General features: G+C 42.1%; 1 protein-coding gene across 2 annotated transcripts in view; it reads right to left on the bottom strand.

The window, feature by feature from the left end:
• The window catches only part of ZNF608 (zinc finger protein 608), a gene marked incomplete at its 3' end in the record, with an annotated part of 110,733 nt that extends 108,044 nt beyond the window's left edge, over nt 1-2,689 (bottom strand). Inside the window, exon 1 of one of the 2 annotated variants that reach the window (XM_083818738.1) lies at nt 357-2,689. The other variant, XM_083818735.1, reaches the window with a different exon arrangement.
• Between the last annotated feature and the right edge of the window lie 17,452 nt (nt 2,690-20,141).

A 20,141-nucleotide genomic window follows, 5' to 3' on the forward strand; every position in this document is an offset into this window, starting at 1 on the left:
CCGTACTTACGGTCTGTATTGGCTCGAGTTGACCTTTTCCTCCTAACTGCATTGAGTGTGTTTTTGTTGCAGCCGCTTTTTTTTTATTATTTTTTTGGAAAAAAAAAAAAACCCTAATGTCTTCAACAGATTTATTGTGTTTGGGAGAGGAGAAGCACCAGATACCATGAACCTCCCTTTCTTTCTAGAAACAAAATTAAAAAATAAAAGCGGGGGGGAGGGGGAAGGGACCCACCCCCCTGCAGGCACACAGCCGTTCTCACACCCCCACACACTCGCGTACACACACACACACACACACACGTATTTACACGCGCAGGGGGCCGGGGCGGGGGCGCGCAGCCCGGGCCGGGTACCTGGAGGGACTTCTCTTTGTTCGCGGTGCCCCCGCGCCCGCGGCCAATCGGAGCCCGGCTTTTGTGGAACCGCGCGCTCTGATTGGCCGCCGCTCCTCCTGCCTGCCGGCGGGGGTGCGAGGCGGGAGCGCGCACACGGCGCCTTGCACACGCACACACACGCGCGCGCACACGTTGCACGCGATGCAGCGAGCGGGCTGCACGCCCCTTGAGCGGCACCAAAGCTTGCAGCCCTCCGGCTGCAGCCAGCCGGGTGCAAGCCGCGTTTCCCGTTTCAGTTATCCCGTATGACATTTTGGTCTTAAAAACAGAAAAAAAAAAAAAAGGAAAAAAAGAAGGAAAAAAAAAAGAGAGAGAAAGAGAGGAGGGAAAAAAACAACCCAAGGTGTATCACCGCTCTGCCAAGACTCGCACGCTGGGAGGAAGGATCCCTCATTTCGCTTCTTTAATTTGATTTCAGGGCAGTTTTGGAAGCGGTGATGAATGATTATTTATTTATTTATTTATTTATTTATTTATTTATTTATTTATTTATTTATTTATTTTCTGTGCCGGTTTCAGAGGCAATTTAGGCATCTCGCTCATAATTTTTAAATGCCCCCTCGTTCGGGATTATAACAGCTTGAGGCCGGCGAGAGGGGGCTGGTAATACATATGTGCGATTATTCCCGTGCTTGGCGGAGGGGAAAAGCAAACAGTGTCTGCAGGAGGGGGCTGGGGCTGGGGGCTGGGGCCGGGCGGGACAGGGCAGGGCAGGGCAGAGCCCCCAGCCCACCGCAGCCCATCCTGCACACCATCCGCAGCGCCCATCGCCTAGCCGGCCGCGGTCCCGGCTCCTTTCTGCAATATGGCTTAAATTAGGCAGGTCGGGTGGTGGTTCCCCCAACCTCCCCCCCCCCCCTTTTTTTTTTTCGGAAGGAGGGGGAGCAGAAAATAACCCTTTTGTTTCCAGTCCCCTGATTTACTGCTGCAGGCACTGAACTGTGAACGCCAGCGACCATATAACTACCACGTGAACATCCTTTCACAGGAATTAGTAACACAAATCTTCCCTATCGGGCTTTGTGTCGCTCCGGAGTGGTGCCCCCCCCACACTTCGCCACCCCCCTTTGTTTAGCCGGCGAGCCATTGTGCCACGCCGCTGCGTTAAATCGCCTTTAACCCTTCGCAGCCGGGCAGCCTGGCATCCTCCGGGGGACGGCCGGCGGAGGGGCAGCGGGCAGGGCCGTGCCGGGCCGTGCCACGCTTGCACCTGGGCGTGCAAGGCGTGGGAGAGCGGTGGGGCGGCGTTTCGCCCGGGGCCGTGTCACACGGAGCTCGGGGCTGGAGGAGGGGGTGCAGGGGGGGTACAGGGAGGGGTCCCCCGGGGAAATCGGTGACATGCTGTCAGGGCAGCAAGGCCAGACCTGGGGGTGTCTGGGCGGGTTTTGCACGGGAGTGTGGTGAGGTTTTTTCAGCCTACTTAGTCGCAGATCGCTGTTCCTGTTTCTTTACGATATGTATTTTTCAGATTTAGGTAATAGCCCTGATTTTTCAATATCGACCTCTGTTTAGACACGTTTCACTTTGGGCTGCTTCTCGTCTGCGAAATTACAGTCATTTTCACATTATTATACAGTGAGTAGGAGACAGTTTGTATTTAGCATCGGGTGGGGGAAGGGCTATTATGGCAAGCGAATCTGCTACGGTCAGCACATAATTTCAGCCCAAAGAAAATTGCTTCTGAATAGATGGTCTGTTAACTAGCCAAGGAACAGTCGCCGGGAGAGATGGCAAGAATGCCTCTGCTTTATCGGCCTCACACCATCGCCTTAGTTCCCCAGAGCAGCGGCCAGCAGAGTGGCCTCTCCTGCGGCCGCCCAAGGATGGGTAAAAAGCCCTGGCAGCCCTGCATGGGTCGGAGGAGGGCTGTGCCGCACCGGCCCCAAGCAGGATTTTTTTTTTTTTTTGCCCCCTTTTTGCCCTTGGGTGCCCAAATTCACACCGCGGTGTCGGGGTGGAAAACTCCCCGCTTCGGAGGGGCCTCGCCGGCCCGCCGAACTACATTGCGCCTTCGTGCTGTCGCGCGTTTTAAGAGATAGACAGAAGGCCAGTAAATTAGCGGTGTTTGTCTAAAAATAGGAAATCCGCTTTTAATTGATGCAGCAAAGGGACCCGCCCCCCCTCTCCTTATCCTACCAGGCGCACGCATCTCTCACCCTGACAAAAAATGACACCGGCGAGCACCAATTTACAGTGCCAGGCCCTCATCGTGCGCTCCCGGACAGCCTAAAACCCTAAAACCCCGTGTGTTGTGCACCAAGGCTTCCTTTTTCCCCCCGCCGGGATAAATCACGCCCGGCCGCCGGCCGCGGGCACGCGCTGCCCCGGGACGCGGGGGCGCGTCTCTCCCCGAGGCGCCCGGCGCCCCGGCCGCGGGGAAGACAGCCAATCAGCGCCGCAGAAATCGCTTTCCCGGCCTCTGATTGGCTGCGGCCTCCGAGCTCGTGTGCGGCTCCGGCCGGAGCGCGCGGCCCGGGGAGTGGGGAGGGCGGCGGCGGGAGCGCGCGGGGCGCGGGGCGGTGCCGTGATTTTGTTCACTCGTGTGAAACTCGCCAACGCCACGTGGTTTTATTTATTTATTTATGTATTTATTTTTAATGCCTAGGTGCCTGCAGGCTCGGTACCAAGCCCTGCACATCCGCGCTGGTTAAGGCAATTTTTCCCTTTCTCCTCCACCTTGTACCAAAACGGACAAAAATCTATTCCACTCCAGGATTTATTTACCGGGTTAATTAGGCAAACAGTGGACGGCACTTCCTTTGTGTACACGTACACGGTTTCTCACGGCAGATGTAAAAGCAGTGCACGGGACGCTATCATGTTGATCAAAAAAAATTTGGGGGTACCGACTCCTGAGGATCCCCCGAATTTGTCAGAGCCTGTCCCGCAGCCTCCTGGTCAGGTCTGCAGTCGGTGTGCGCAAACCACTGGTGCTGCAAATTAGTTGTGGGTAATTTATTACAGCTTTGCAGCCTGCCAGTGATCCATAAACTGAAGTGTGGGAACTGGTGATACAAACATACAGACAAGTCATTATAGACTTGGCAGATACTTATGTTAGATACTTTTTTTTTTTTTTTTAAAGAGGCAAGGCTAACTACGTTTTCTTCTTTAGAGCAGTCCTTAAGCTCCTTTCCATTTATATGCATATTCAAAATGACTCTCAGTTTGATATCTAATCTGAAGGTCACTATCTCTGATGATTCGGCATATAAATATATGTAATGTATGAACACAAAGTACCACTGTGGTGTTTGTAGACGAGCGGCAAAAATGACCTGGCAACTGGCAACTGTAGGGAATGATTTATGAAAGAGTCTGTGTGTATATTTGTATTTACTCGGGGGATAAGGGCACAGTCTAAAGGGTACACAGGACAGAAACTGGTACACAGGACAGAAACTGTCTAAGAACAAGAGGGATAAAAATAAGAAATACATCTGTTGAAGGTTAAGAAAAATAAAACTGACAAAGGGTTTTGCTAATCGGTGAAATAAATAGTATCCTGAGGGAAGTTCTTAAGTCCCATTGCATGGGACTTTAACGTTGGTCTGGAAAATGCACTAAAAAACAAATACTATCAAGAATAATTGTATTTTGGCATTGGAATGGACTGAATGACCTAGTAAGTCTCATTTCCTAACTTAACAGTTCTGCGAAATTCTTCTGTAGAATTTGTACTACAAACCTTTGACCTGGACATGAATGTAGCCTTCAGCTTGCTGTATATTCAATTTCCCCACAACTAATTCAAACAACAGCTTACTTATTTATGTAGTACATTGTGTAAACATTCAGACAATATTTAAAGACATGTATTTATTGTTTAATAGCCTGCGTGTGATAGGAAACAGGCAATACATGTTAAAATCTGTTACAGCGTTTTGTCATAGCCTTAGCTATATTGCATGCTGTATTTTTTACAGCTACTTTCATACAAAATAGCATAATGTTCCACAGTCGATTATAATTTGTAATAGAGATGATGGATGAAGGTACAGTATTTTAGTCAGGCAGCATCCACATTATAGTAGTGCTAGGGAGAAAAATGTACAAAAGGCCAGTGGCTGGGTGCCATACTTCAGATTTTCAGAGAGAAAAAATGAGCATGGGGAAATGAAACTGAGGCTTAGGGAATAGGATTAGATTGTTTTATTAGAGAGAAGGCTAGGAGTCATAGGCCAGGGAGAGGGAAGATGAGTCTTGAAATGGAATTTACAGAGAAGTAGTCAGCCAGATGTAAGGAGTCTGCAGCAGAAACTGTGGTGAGAGTAATTTGTTGTCCAATGTGAAAGAAGGGAGGGTAGGCAGGAGCCTGACATTGGGTGAGCAGAAGGAATCAGCCAGAGATAAGATCAGATAGTACATATTAGGATTAAGATAATGGTGACTAAGAGGCAGAGTGTGTGGAGTGAGGAATGAATCTGTGAAAGTTTTCAAAGCCGAGGTTAGGTATGCCAACCTCAGGGGAGGAACGAGGAAAACATGCTGCTACAGTTTCGATAGAAAAGAGCCTGAAGAGGACGACCCTGAAAAATCACCACAGAAGTTATCAGAAAGTGTCTTGGAGTTGCTATCTGCTAGATTTAAAAACTGCAGAGGTGTGGAAGGAGAAAATAAGTGCTCTAGGAGAAGATGAGTGCCTGAGATCTTGATAATCAGGCTGAGAGGCGTATTAATAAATGAAGTATATGTGCCGCTGGAGCTACAAGTGAAGAGAGCGTGTATACGTATACCAGAGCAGGCAGCTACGGCCCCTGCCTTTTCTGGCAGTCCTCATTGCTCTCCTGTTGTTTCCTTTGCTGTACTGGAGGCAGGAAGAGAGAAACCCCAAGAGACCTACCTACCCGTAGCTGCACAGGAAGGGACCTGGCAGAAAAGAAGCACAAGGAGGCAGAGATCGAGACAGTAGAGAAAAAAAAAGAGGTGGGGGAGGGGGGGAGGGGGGGAAGGGGGGGGGGGAGGGGGTGTTGAGACCAAGAGAGGGAGACAGAAGAGGAGGACAGTACAAATACAAAAGGGGAAGAATGATCTCATTAGTGCAGAGGATGGGGGATTGGATGTTCTTTTCTCAGCTGTGTTACAATTATTGTGTGACCTTGGGAAGGTCATGGTACTTCTCTCTGTAACTCAGTCATCTTGCCTTGAAATGGTAACAAAAACAACGCGTGGATGTAAAAACATCCTTAGTTCCTCAGGCGAAAATAACGCAGTTATATTTTTTTTAGTGGAAAGGGAAGGTGGATCTGATGAGACATTACTCACATTCCAGGCTTACTCACATTCTCTATGGATCTACCTGAAACTGCAGAACTGCATTCTTGATGTCTGAGAAGACCTATCCAGCCTTAAGACACTAGCTGCATAGATACAGACCAAAAAATCACACACAGGTCTGAGCTATATCTGCATTATGTAAGGAATCTCTGTGCTTTCAAAATCTTTAAGTGGGGATGAGGGGATGACTGCTGACATTTTGTCTTATATGCTGAATGAGAGAATAATGAGACTTTTTACAAGGGCACGTAGTGATGGAACAAGGGATAATGATTTTAAACTGAAAGAGGGTAGATTTAGATTATATTTGAGGAAGAAATCCTTCACTCTGAGAGAGGTGAGGCACTGGCACAGGCTGCCCAGAGAAGCTGTGGATGCCCCATCCCTGGAGGTGTTCAAGACCAGGCTGGATGAGGCTTTGTGCAACCTGGTCTGGTGGGAGGTGTCCTGGCTCATGGCTGCAGGGGTGGAACTGAGTGGTCTTGAATGTCTCTTCCCACCCAAACCATACTATGGCTCTATTAATAGCTACAGATGTGTGGAAAAAAAAAAAAAAAAAAAAGGCCTGGTGCACTGGCATCCTGAACAACCTCTGGGACAGAGGATCTCTGAATGGAAATTCTAAATAAAGAATTTTAGAATTTGGAAATTCTAAATAAAGAGGTCTTGAATGTTAGGAGGTGCTCAGGGATACTTCTGGAGCCCATTGTTTTCTGTGGTGTCCTGGAACCAGTGGTGCTATTTTTTCAACCATTTTCCAACTGAAATGCTAAAAAAAAAATGCTCTGAGGATCATTCCCCCATTACTTCTACAGAGTATATTCTAGCTCATATTCATCAAGGATGCCAAAGAGAATCTTTCCAAAGTGTATTTGAATGACAAGGATACTTATGAATTGCTCTGCACTCTGGACTGTGGAAAAGTATTTTGCAGAGTGCATACTCTTCCTTCCTTTTCTCTCCCAGATCTTATATTTAAGAACAAGTTGTATAACTTTTATTTTAAAATTTCCTTTTAATTTTACACTTCTTTAATTTTAAGTGCTCAAATTTAACACCCTCAGAATTAAAACACTGGTGTTAAAATTTTGCCTGGGGCAACGTTTTATAGCTTTTAAACAGTGTTGTTGATTTTATTTTTAATTATGATATTAAAAGATACCTATAAGTATACTGATATTAGTAAGAATTATTAAAATTTTTACTTTGGAGAAATGAATTTGTGTAAACTGTTTCTAGCTGTAAATCTTTTTATCTAGCACTTCATATTTTGCTGGTTAAAAGCATTCCTCTGAGGTCAAATAAAAATTTGTAATCAAATGCAGACCAACTTTCTCTTGTACTGCTGTTCAAAATGGGGAATTAGTTCTGAAATATAATCCGTTAACATATTAATAATAACAACATTTAAACACAGGTCAAGGCTTTTGAAAAAAAAAAAGTGCATTTTTTTTTTCAGGAGAATATCTGTTATCTACTCTTCTTACTTGTTCTTTGTAATAACACTGGTTTATAATTTGTCCTTGCTGGAGAAAATGTTGTTGACAAGGCTGTATTGCAAGTGCATAAAGTAAGTGGACAATGGCTTCTACTTGGTTACTTTGCAAAGAGAGGTGTGAGAACTGTGCTTGTGTTGAGTAATACCGTTATCACATCAGCAGTTCCACAGGCTTCAGTGCGAGGAAGAATGCCTGAGCATGACCCTAGGCAGAAAATATGAAGCCCCAAGTACTATCTGCCCAACATTTTAACATGTTCGCATACTTCAGAATGATCAGAAAATTCCAAGGATACACTGCTGTATTCACACACAGTGTCACAACAACTCAGACTGCAGATGATTGTTCCTAAGTCCGGTTCTCCAGAAGGTATTTATAGAAAGAGCTTTGAGGAAAATGTGATTGTGTTCCTTTTATTTCTCTCTATTTTAGACTTATTAAAAGGAGAAACTATGCATCTGAAAAGAAAAACATGAAGAGGAGACCCCAATGTCATTACTTTGGAGTGCTGAGAGGTGGAGAATGAAAAAGCCATTGGTCTCAGTTTTACTACCACAATGGCCTTTTATGAGAGGGATTAGATACGCCTAGAGCTGGTGCAGCATTCAGTGCTTCTCTGGACAACAATCTGTAAAGAAAGACGATAAAAATCAGTTTGTCATAAGGTTAAATCACCACAGACTAGCTAGATTGGCTTTTCAGATTGTTTTTCATTTTGGGAGATGGGGAAAAAACAGAAAGAAGGAGAGAAATATGGCTTAAAAACTGTTCTTACATTTTTTTTCTCTTCTCTCTCTCTCTCCATTTTTTTTTTATTTTTTTTTCCTTTCCTGCAAGATGTAGCATTCAGAAAACATGTTGAGCGAGTTGAGGCATTAAAAAGATCAGTCTTTGGTTGCTGAATGAAAGACTGTTGCGCGTGTGACTCACATACTAAACAGAAATCTGCCTTCAAAGCCTATTTTACTGCCTAATTATATATACACAAAATGTAGCTGTCTGTTTCAATCAAATCGTAAGAAAAAGAATAAAACTCCTCTTAAGATGCAATTTTCATGGTTTGTCATAACCTTGGAACACACACTGCTAATGCAAAAGGGAGAAGTACAGCTGCAAGGTCCAGATAAGGCACCAGTAATTGTTTTTCTTTTAATTATTACTTTATAAAGACATTATACCTCCTACTCAGAATGAGGAAAATTAGTGTCCTCTCTATTTTTCCTTTTTTTTTTTTTTTTTTTCAGAGAAAGCTTGTTATGCATTTCAGGAGCAGCCAGCCACTATGGAAAGTACTTTTAAGCAGGCTCCACAATAATAAGCCTTCAGGAAGGACCTAGGAATCCCAAACCCCTACAAACCTTTGTGTTGTACTGAGCATGCCATATGAACAAAAACATATACAGACTGAAAGAATGCACTATAAAATATAAAATAATTGCTGGCAATCAGCTCTCTTGGAAACTTTCAAGCTGGACAACATGTGTGAGCCATTTCTTTTACAAGAGACAAAAAAAATAATAATAATTTTAGCTCTTCCTGCAGTAATGTATGTGTGTTCATGTGAGTATATGTACATACATACATTTATATCATTTTTGAAATATTCTATTTGCTGGTCTTTTTGAATTACTTGAACTGTAAAGTTTAATAAGCCATTACTAATTTATATCCTCTTGCAGATACAAATCATTAAAATGAAATGATGTTTTAATGGCTTATCCAATATATATCTAATTGCTCCCTAAAAGTGTCTTACTCTGAAGACATCACTGGGTATCTCCTAAGCAGAGTGTAAGGGTAGAGATGGACATTCACTCAGCAAATGGCTGCACCAGTGGAAGAGGTACTGCCCGTAACCCTCTTGGAGACGGCAGGTCGTGTTTGCGCTGACCTGACAGTTCCCCAGACTATTTCAGGCAAAATGAGACAAATTAACAAAACTATTGTTCCCTGCATTTAAGCAGTTGAACCCACTTAGACAGAAGTGAGAGAGAGGGGACAAGCTCAGTGGGCAGAGCTGGCGTTCGGTAGCTCCTAGGAGGAGGCGTGGGGGGAATGGCGATGAACAAGTCCTGATAACTGTAGGGAACACCTTTACCTCATCAGCTTTGGTTGTTTGCAGTCTAATTAATAGTCATAACCCTATCCCAAAGACACAGACCTCTCAGGCTGCTGCCCCAGCTGACATCAGCAGACCTGCTGGCTGAATCACCAAAACACCTCAGCCAACTCACCTCGTTTTGCCTTGAATAGACCAAGACACAGTCATGAAGGCAGCTAATTCAGAAAAAACGGTAAAAAATTTCAGCACATGGGGATAGACACCACTTCCACTGACACAGATGCAGTAAAAAGAAAAGATCTGCCTCTGTCCTTACAGCATCCGTGAGGGATTTAGTGCAGAAGAATGACTGTGCTATAAATTCACAGCAGTTTTATTTAAAGTAACTTCCACACATGAGAAAAAAAAAAAAAAAAAAGGCAAAGAAATCAAGGTGTTGGAACAGGGATTCATGTGGACTCACAGAGACACATGGGAAATCCCAGGCAAATGAAGGGAAGAAATAAACCTGCTTTCACAGCAGAGCAGAGAGGTCTGGCTGTTAGATCAACATATGTAAGAGATGACGAGCTGAGCTGAAAGCAGTAAATGGTTTGGAAGACAAATGACTTGGAAGAGTCACACATAATATTCTGGGCCAGGCCATTAACGGTAGAAGAATGCTCCAAAATGTTAGGAAACTGGGAGTAAGAAAATAACTGTTTCTTATCTTTGTCTGTGTATTTTTGAGTGGAGTGTAACACAGTGAGTGATTTAAGAAACCCAACGCAAAGTAAATCTCTCCATGACTTCTTCCAGATACGAGGAACGCAATACAAAATCACCTAATTTCTTGCCATGTTACCTTCTGGTTTCTTCCCTCATTAAGCGGCATTCTGTATCCTAGGGCTGGCAAAGGCTCAGTATGAATTCCAAATCAGTAATGGGACATGGGAGATCAATCAATAATAAAATAAAATAAAATAAAATAAAATAAAATAAAATAAAATAAAATAAAATAAAATAAAATAAAATAAAATAAAATAAAATAAAATAAAATAAAATAATAAAATAAAATAAAATAAAATAAAGTAAAATAAAATAATAAAATAAAATAAAATAAAATAAAATAAAATAAAATAAAATAAAATAAAATAAAATAAAATAACAATCAGATTGTTATTGTGATAAAACTTTTAACAGTGGTAATACTACCAACACGATAGAATATTACAGCATCACATAATGCCAATGGGTTGTTACTGGTGCAATTTAGTCTCAGATCAAGCCATCTAAAATGAACTCTGATTTCCAGCGGCAATGTTGTATACACATTCATTTTGATGTACTGCAAGGTTAACTGCAGTTAACTTTAAACTTGTCTTAATGAAGTTTTTGGAAGCACAGATTCCCAAAGACAGAAAACATGGAACATTTTTTTTTTTTAATAATTTTTTACCTCTTATTTTAGAGTTAAAAAAAAAAAAAGTAGAAAGTATAGTTTCTCTCCTAAACAAATGTTCATAATATTCTGTTTCAGAGTACACGGCAGAAGCCTAAATAAGAGGGAGATACCTAGTAGACAACCAGCTAGATAGGTAGGTTGCATAAAAGGATGCAACTTCAAGTATCTTGCCTGAATTCCATGGCAGAACTAGGAGCACAATCTGAATTTTTGGACTCCTTACAATTTTGTAAGATGTCACCAGAGTAGACATTAGGAAAGAACATTTTCTACAAGTCCAAATCCCTGCTGTTGCAGAAAACCATGCAATAAGTGTTACAGGACATGCACAGAATGTGCAGTACATGAGTGGTATTCTACATACTACGGAAACAAAAACCATCTACTGAACAAAACCATCATACGATGGGTGAGCAATTGGCTGACGGGCGGGACTCAAAGGGTTGTGTTAGATGGGGCCACATCTGGCTGGCGGATGGTCACTAGTGGGGTCCCTCAAGGCTCCATTTTAGGGCCAGTCCTCTTCAATGTCTTTATAAATGATTTGGATGTAGGACTAGAAGGTGTTTTGAGCAAATTTGCCGACGACACCAAACTTGGAGGAGTTGTGGACTTGGATGAGGGTGGAAAGGCCTTGCAGAGAGATCTAGACAGATTGGAGAGCTGGGCTATCACCAACCGCATGAAGTTTAACAAAAACAAATGCCGGGTCCTGCACCTGGGACGGGGCAACCCTGGCTATATGTACAGACTGGGCGATGAGACGCTGGAGAGCAGCCCCGCAGAGAGGGATCTGGGGGTTGTGGTTGGCAACAAGTTGAGTGTGAGCCAGCAGTGTGCCCTGGCAGCCAGGAGGGCCAACCGTACCCTGGGGTGCATCAAGCACGGCATTGCTAGTCGGTCGAGGGAAGTGATTGTCCCGCTCTGCTCTGCGCTGGTGCAGCCTCACCTCGAGTACTGTGTGCAGTTCTGGGCACTACAGTACAAAAAGGACATTAAACTGCTGGAGTGTCCAGAGGAGGGCGACGAAGATGGTGAAGGGCCTAGAGGGGAAGACATATGAGGAGCGGCTGAAGTCACTTGGCCTGTTCAGCCTGGAAAAGAGGAGGCTGAGGGGGGGCCTCATCGCGGTCTACAACTTCCTTGTGAAGGGGAGTGGTGAGGCAGGTGACCTATTCACTGTAAACACCAGTGATAGGACCCGCGGGAATGGTGTCAAGCTGAGGCGGGGGAAGTTTAGGGTGGACATCAGGAAGAGGTTCTTCACCGAGAGTGGTCGCACACTGGAACAGGCTCCCCAGGGACGTAGTCACTGCACCAAGCCTGTCTGAATTTAAAAAGCGATTGGACTGTGCACTTAGTCACATGGTCTAAACTTTGGGCAGACCTGTGCGGTGCCAGGAGTTGGACTAGATGATCCGTATGGGTCCCTTCCAACTCAGGATATTCTATGATTCTATGACTCTATGATTCTATGATACATACTACTGAAACATCGTCATCATAGGCCACGGAATTCATTCCAAAGTCCTGCAGCAAACACAAGACCTATTTCCAGATGACAAAAGCCACGATTATACTATGTCTCAGGAAGGCAGTAGACTTTCTTCCAATGCTCTGAAGTGGGGTGGGAACTTGTTAGAGAAACCTGCCAGATGACCGCTGGGAAAAGACTAATTCTACAGAGGAGTATCAAGAGTACATGCCAATCAGTTCTGAATAACAATTGTTTCCTGACCTCAGTTTGGTATAAATTTGTGAAAAACACACATGAAAACATTCCTGGCAAATTTCATTGCTACTAAAAGCATCTTCTGCCTTCAGCTATGAACAATGTCTCTGTTAACCCTGAAGAGGAACCCTTCTTTCAAAATGCAGGGAAGCATTAGACTTTCTCATTGCTTTCTCCACTTATCCACTTAAAAACAAACAAACAAACAAAAAACAACAACAAAAAACACCTTTTGGTCAGTGAAGGTTCATTAGGAAAGTGATTAAAAACTTAGTAATGTCTGAACTCCGGGTGAAATATCATTATTCTTCTGAAGCCTGTAGAGTTTGGTGTTGGGTGTCCTTTTCAGGATGAGATTCTTTACCAAGATGAGATGATCCTTTAACTTCCTTGTCAAGGACCTGAAGTGCTGATATGCCTCCTGCACACCACAGAAGCAAGGTAGAAAGTATGGGACTTTACAAGGAGGAGAGGATGACTCCCTACAGTATTCAGTCCATCTAGCGATAGCCAGGAGTCTTTTTTGTGTTTTAATGAAGCTACCAGGGGAGAGCATGTTTATCTACTCACTGTGACTGTGGTTGGCCACAACAGTACACAGCTACAGCTGGGGCCAGTCTTGATTTTGGGGTTATATGTACTGAACAAAGAGAGCATTTGTTATTTCAGACCATTGCTAGGCCATTGCAGAATGGCAAAATAATGTTAATCTGCATTCTTTTATAGTTCGGTAGTTTAGTTTCCAATCCTGTTGCTGCATTGCCTAGTTTCCTAAGTTTTCTAAAGCATGAATTTAGTTTTTTTGACACTTCAATATATTCTCAGGACACAGATGACTGACTGTAAGCCCCATGTCACTACAGGTTTTTCTCCTTGGGGTTTTCAGTGGGAATTATCTGTGCTTCGATTACCCATTTATGATAGTGTAGTGTAATAGAAATAAAAATAGCTTAATGGAAGTTTACAAGAATGGACAAAGGAATTGTTACAATCTACCACGCAGAGCTAAAAGGCAGAGTGTAAAATGCATCTTTTGCACTTGCAGCAACATCAGCCTGAAATATGAAGCGCTATGGTACTGATATATATGCACATACAGAAAGAAAAGAAAGTGTGAAAAGGTAACAGATTTTAAATACTCTTCGATTATTAACGTTGCTTAAAATATTACAGGATTCTATCACCTGTTTTTTTTTTTTTTTTTAAATCCCAGAATCCCAGTTTGAGTTAAATAAGAATACACTAATGCATTTTTAAAATATATGAATAGGTAAAGGGAAAAAATCTTCTCTACAATTCAGAGAAGATTTTAGTGTTTTTATTTAAAAGTTCTAAAAAATGGGTTAAATATAGGAGACAGCAACAAAGCCTTAAATATAGATGAGCTGACAACATAGTAGGAAAAATCTCATATCATTCTGAAAGGTTGCTACAGCACTGCTAACATATTTTGTTACAGTGCTCTCTTAGTCCTTCACCAAATGTCTAATTTCAAATCCTCTTCACGTGCTCTCCTTGCAGGGTTTAATGTACGTGATTAATCTTTACTTGGCTTAATACTGCTAGGAATGTGGCAATGACCTCAGCTGAACACTGGCAAAGTGATTAATGTTACATGAACTGGGATATTTTTTACGCAGGATCCTGAATAAACACAGACATGCTGTATTCCGTTACAGACCTTTGCTCAATTGAAAATGTACCATGGTTTCAAAGAGTAATGTTTCAGATGCAATAAACAATGTTAGAGGAAACATGGCTCTTGTTAAAGAAAATGCTGTTTCAGGCTAAAGTCCCAGTGATCATAAAAGATATATGATGCAATAAACAAAATGAACCACAGGCAAGACAGGTCCATTCGACGACTAACCACTGATTGAATTTTCCAACACTCCTAGACATTCTGTGAGATAAACTATTCACAAAAGGTCCCTATTAAATATAAGGTTGTCATTTCGTTTTTATTTTTATAGTGAGGTCCAAGAACTCTATGAATTTCCCCTATTGGTTGTTTGTGTTTTTGAATTTTTTATGATATGGGAAGACAGGCAAACAGTTGCTATGATTGTCAAATGTCTTAAATCAAGTAGAGAAAATGCAATAAAACACAGTTTCCATGGCAACACATTGTAACCTAGTACCTCTGGATTATGAACCAGCTCACATCTATGATCATTATTTGTTGACAAGCCTAAATTGAGCCTAAAAGCATTAATTTCAGAGATAAAACTGGAATGTTGAGCTAAGTAATAATAATGTTTAAATATTTCCAAAGTAGTGGCAGCAAATCAAGGGTAGTTACGTTGCCATTTACGTGTCGTTAATAATCTAAATGAAAACACTTTTATTTTCAAGCTTTTCAGGAAACATATAACAAATATATAGATCTCCAGTTCTGGAAGTAGCAATTGACAAATACTCCACACAGCCAAAAAAAAAAAAAAAAACAACAGGAGCAATTATACAGGATGATATACAAGACATTATGATCAAATAATGTGATTTTGATTTGCAGGCGTTTGACAAAAAATGGAGAAAAAGAAGTATTTAATTGCTTATTTACTAAGACCATCTCCCTCTTCTGAATGCTGTTTTCTCTATTGCCCGTTGGACGTTTTTGTAGATTGCTGTGAAGCACGAAATCAGAAAGGGGGGGATGTACTTTGTTAGCAGAATTTATGTAAACCTGTCACCACCATATACATTTCAAAAGCATAAAGGTGATTGCTTTGTCTGTTTTTCACAACTCAGCAAGACTTGAACAAAACAATCAACAAGGATAATGAATCTGTCATTCCAGAGTGCTTCTCAGTCTTACTGCTAGCATTCAGATCATCTCAGAGCAGGGGTCTGTGGAGTTGCAGATCTCCTTTCACAAGAGGCTCCCACAGCAGTTGTGTCAACACCAGGCATGTCAGACCCAATTCCAATTCCCCATAAAGCTACTCTACAAACCTGCAGACACCCCTGGTGCTGCCTGTGCACTGAGGCTGAACTACCTTCAGAAGTAATGTCAGGTATCCCCATGCATGTTCCTTCCATCTTACCACGTGTACACAGAAAATATATTCCATGCTTTTCACTTATTTGAAATCATCCTGTTTCTTGAGAGGATCCACTTTGTCAGGCGGTGGCTTTTCTCTACAAAAATTAAGGTATGTGAACATCTTTTGGTGGCTTATCAACAGGCATGAATGGATATGAATGGATATTCATCTTTGTTGTCACTGAAGCAAAAATCCCTGTCATTCAAAGTCTTTGGTGTAACTTTCTTTAGGGTTGTATGTCTTGAATATTACTTTCACATTGATTTTAGAGAAGAGACTTGATAACTGCTAAACATAGATTTATACTCTCTATACCATAGCTCTATTTAAAGAAAATTGTTAACCTTTTAGTTGCAAAAAGTCAGATGTGCCCAGCTCTAACCACTGCAAAAGCAAAATTTGGTAAACATATGCAGAAAGTTTGGGAGCAGTGGAAGCAGAATAAAGCCGCTTATATCTTTACAGCCTAGCATATGAATGAAGGAATACTTATTTAAAGGAAAAATGCCTTCTTTTTTTTTTTTTTCCTAGCCAAATGACACCAACTTTGTAGGGATTACTGTAACATTTTGGAAAAAGCTCTTGGAAATTGCAGAAACGAGTTACTTACAGAGATTTTCCTAGCAGAAAAAAACTATTCCTTCATACTTATTATTATGTAAATATCAATTTGAAGACCTTTAAAAAACACATTTCTTGGGCTTCTTTTTATAGGACTATTGTTGTGATATATCCTAATGTCTATAAATAACTCAACAAAGGCTCTAATTCTGATGGTCATTACGCCTTACACATGTTGACATTTTCTGTGGCTTAAGGAAAAATGCAGAAGTGGCTTTCTTACACATACAGTCAAGCTGGAGTTTTGTATTTTAAAAATCATAGACATTCTCAGGCATTCTCTGTGTTCTTGAATTCCTTAAACTACTGGGGTAACATTGAAGCGAGAAAGCTAGTTACATCTATTTTAGGAAAATTATGTACAGGCCCACTATTCTTATAAATAGTTCAGTGATTCACTGAATGATGTGTTGTGCTTGAAAAGAATCATCAGTACAGGGAGAATAAAATGATATTTAAACACAAGAGGCATTTAGTTCTTTTCACTTTACCAGTTGCCTACCATAAATACACTACAAGAGGGGTGAAATATTGCAATTAATCATAGTAATTATTGTATGGGTACAATCTGACCATGCCCCTTTTCCCCTGTAAAGTACAATGGCACCAACAGAAGACAATGGAAAACTGGAATCTCTGTGCAACTGCTTACCATTGAAGCAAAATCTTTTTCTCCTGACCTTCTGTGAGATGAACACATTGTACATTGCTTTAATCTCTCTGTTTTATACAGAGTAAGCATCCTACTTGGATTGTAGCTTCCATATGAATATCTGCCTTGGGTGCTAGGTGACCTTTACCTTGGTACCTCTGCAGCTAGCAATAGCTGAGATGTGCTGCACTTTCCACAGCAGGAGACACATTGCTCTGTGTTCTGCAGCTATGTTGGATCTCAACAGCTTCACTTTTCTCATGTATTTCACCTCGTAGTTTGCTAATTACAAAATAAGCTCAGAGGTAATCAAAGCTAGAGTTTTTAGACAGAATCTGAATTCAATCTGAGGGTGAATTCTGAAGCATATTCTATCCAAAGCAGGTATCCTGCAGTCTAGGACGAATCACAGAATTATAGAATCACGTAACAGTTTGGGTTGGAAGGGACATTAAAGATCATCTGGTTCCAAACTCCCTGCCATCTACTGAGATGTTACCCACTAGATCAAGTTGTCCAGGGTCCTGACTTTGCTCTTTACCAGGCCCGTATTCTTTGAGATCAGGATCTCAATCAGGGTACAGTTGCTGCAGCCCAGACTGCCTCCAATCCTAACCTCTTCAATGAGTTCATCCACATTGCTGAGCACGAATAATGCTTCTCCTCTGGTTGGTTTGTTGGACCAGGAAGTTATGCTCAACACACTCCAGGCATCTCCTGGATTGCTTACAGCCTGCTGTGTAGTTTGACCAGCAGACATTGGGGTGGTTGGAATCCCCCACCAGGATGAGAGCATGTGAGCATGATGCTTGTAGTTGAAGCAAGAAGGCCTCATCCACAGGCTCCCCTTGCCAGGTGGCCTGTAGTAGACCCCAACTACCCGATGCCCTTTATTGGTGCCATCCTTAACATTTACCCACAAGCTCTCAACTTGTCAGTGTCTGTTTCTGAGAGGCATCTCTTCACAAACAATCAATTCCCTAACATAGAGGGCAACACTCCACCCCTCCTTCCCTGCCTATCTCTTCTGAAGAGCTCGTAGCCCTCAATTCCAGAGTTCCAGTTATGTGACCTGTCCCACTATGCTTCTTTGATAGCAATCAGGTCATAGTTTTCTAATGGCACCATGGTTTCCAGCTCCTCTGGCTAGTTTCCCATGCTGCCTGCGTTGGTGTAGAGGCACTTCAGCTGAGCTATCAGCGGCATCACCTTTTTAGAAGAGCCCTTCCTAATTGCTTTCGGTTGGTTCACAAGTATTACCTTTCTGTTTCCTAAAGTGACAACTTTCCCAGGTTCTCTTCCATCACTCAGAGGTACAATTCCTTCTCCCACCTCATCTAGTTTGAAGCCCTGCTATTAAACCCAGCCAGCTCACTGCCCAGAACACTCTTGCCCCACCTGGTCATGTTCTCCTCACTTGGGTCAACATGCTCAGTTTCTCAAAAGTGTGTCCAAGATCACAGAACCCCAGACCTTGACCATGGCACCAGCCACGTGGCCAATCATTCACTTGTTCAGTTCATCTCCTTCATCTTGGGCCCCAGTCACCAACTGGAAGGACAGAGGAGAACACTACTTGCGCTCCTGATCCCTTCTGCATCTTCCTGAGGGACATAAAGCACCTTTTGATTTTTCAGTCTTTTTGGTGCAGCCTCATTTGACCCTCCATGAAAGAGTAGGAATGAGTGGTAGTCTTCTGGCCCCACCAAGCTTGTTAGCCTCTTCGAAACATCATGAATGTGGTCCCTGGGCAAGCAGCAAACCTCTCTGGAGAGATTATCTGGATTACAAATGGGTGCCGCAGTGCCTCTCAGAGAGGACTTTCCAATTACTAACACCCTTTGTGCTTTTTTGTGGCACTGTTTCTAACACAGTGGTTGACAGGGCCAAATTTGCATGGTTGCCTTTCCTGGGTCTTCACCATTATTAACACTCATCTTTTTCCAGCCCCAGAGCATCATATCTGTCGTGCAGGGGCACTTCAGGGGCAAGGGGGAGGCTCCTCCTCCTGCTCCGAACAGAGAGCAGGGTCTATCTCCCTTGTCTTGTGGGTCAGGCAAGTTTTGTCATTTCAGGGTTGGAAGCTAGCTTACCTTCCCCTTGCCAGGATTTAAGGCAGGGCTGTTGCTCAGCCTGTGTCAGTGTATAATACCATTACCAATCTCCCGCTCAAGTTCCTGGATATTATGTTGCCTGGTGAGCTCCTCTCGCAACAGAGACACCTGCTCAAAATGTTCATCCAGCTGGGCATACTTGCACCCATGACACCCATCGGCCTTCTAAACTTTCTCTAAAGAGAGTTTAGAAGAAAGACAGGAATAAAGGCTTAGCTGGGTGGCATCAAGCACAGGATTTCTTCAGAATAGTCTCGGCTGCTCTAATCTTCGCAGTGATTCTTGGGATGTATCGCCTGAAGGAGATATTTATGATTTGAATGATAAGATTGAGTATTCTTCAGTGCTCTTCAACAGTGTTAGCAGTCACAAAGTTTAGTTTCACTGTTAGTGGCTGTAACTTTCCACAACGATCTAATGTTTTTTTTTGTTTTGTTTTGTTTTGTTTTTGAGATAATTTCAGTGAACAGCATACGTATTCAATCTGTTTTACAACTTGATCTGCTTGCTCCATGATGGTCCAAATTCCTCTGGTTTTCAGCTGTGAAGTTGGAGTGGGCCTGTTGCACTGTGACATTCTTTGTTTTTATTTTATATTTTATTTTATTTTATTTTATTTTATTTTATTTTATTTTATTTTATTTTATTTTATTTTATTTTATTTTATTTTATTTTATTTTATTTTATTTTTATTTTATTTTATTTTATTTTATTTTTATTTTATTTATTTTATTTTATTTTTATTTTATTTTACTTTAGTATTTTATTTAATCCAAAATGTACTTTCCTCAAAGTCAGTAGAGTTATCAGGAAGAAAAAGCAGAACATAACCGCGGAGTGGAAAAGCAAAGGAACATCTCCTTTGCCCATTAAATTCCCAATTAAGCACATCATTGGTCCAAATCATTTGCAAAGGCCAGTGCAAGGTTATGTGGTTTATGTTACTTAAGCAGAATGGTTTATAGTTGGCATATCTGTCCTGCTAAGCAGATGATTTGCAGAAGGGAAATGTGCACATATATTTTTAAAGGGCCAAAGCAAAATCCACAGGAAAGCTTTAGGCTGCAGGAACTGTTTAAGGTTGCAACATAAGCCATATTTAGAGAGTTAGAGGTTGAAAGATGTAGCAGATCTATTGAGCTATTGTGTTAACTTTTCTTTCGAACATCATATATACTGCTCAGGATATTCATAGCTCTGTATCCGCTTTCAATTTATCTTGGCATATATATGCTTATGGTTTTATGGTTAAAATCGCTATGAAATTTGTTAAGTGGAATTAATAATCATAAAAA

This window comes from Anser anser (genome assembly GCF_964211835.1).
Source record: "Anser anser genome assembly, chromosome: Z".
Lineage (NCBI taxonomy): Eukaryota > Metazoa > Chordata > Aves > Anseriformes > Anatidae > Anser > Anser anser.